This window comes from Penaeus monodon, chromosome 28 (genome assembly GCF_015228065.2).
Source record: "Penaeus monodon isolate SGIC_2016 chromosome 28, NSTDA_Pmon_1, whole genome shotgun sequence".
NCBI classification, from domain to species: domain Eukaryota; kingdom Metazoa; phylum Arthropoda; class Malacostraca; order Decapoda; family Penaeidae; genus Penaeus; species Penaeus monodon.
In genome coordinates this window covers 4,771,424-4,771,743 of record NC_051413.1, presented here as the reverse complement: position 1 = coordinate 4,771,743, position 320 = coordinate 4,771,424, and the positions used below count along the sequence as shown (strand labels likewise).

General features: G+C 38.4%; 1 long non-coding RNA gene across 1 annotated transcript in view; it reads right to left on the bottom strand.

Annotated features, from left to right (window-relative positions):
• The window catches only part of LOC119590924, a 6,138-nt gene that overhangs the window by 5,563 nt on the left and 255 nt on the right, over positions 1-320 (bottom strand). The window lies entirely within an intron of this gene.

Here is a 320-nt window from a genome sequence, read left to right as displayed (position 1 = left end):
CATGTGTCGTCGTCTTGGGGGAGAGGGGGGAGGTCGTCGTCGTGATGTGTGCCGATTAGTCGTCGTCCTGTGTCGTCGTCTTGGGGGGGGGGTCGTCATCCCTTTTTTTCTTTCTTTCTTTCTTAATAATTTATTCGTAAGTTCTTTTTTTTTACTTAACCTGAATTAAAATATTCCTGAATTCTTTAAAAAAATTCTAACTTAACGTATTTATTATTTTATTATCCTTTATTCTTTTTTTTTCTAACCTATCTCAATCCTCTTTGAGTTCCTTTTACTCGTGAGTCGTTGTCTTGGGGGTCGTCATCATACGTTGGTCA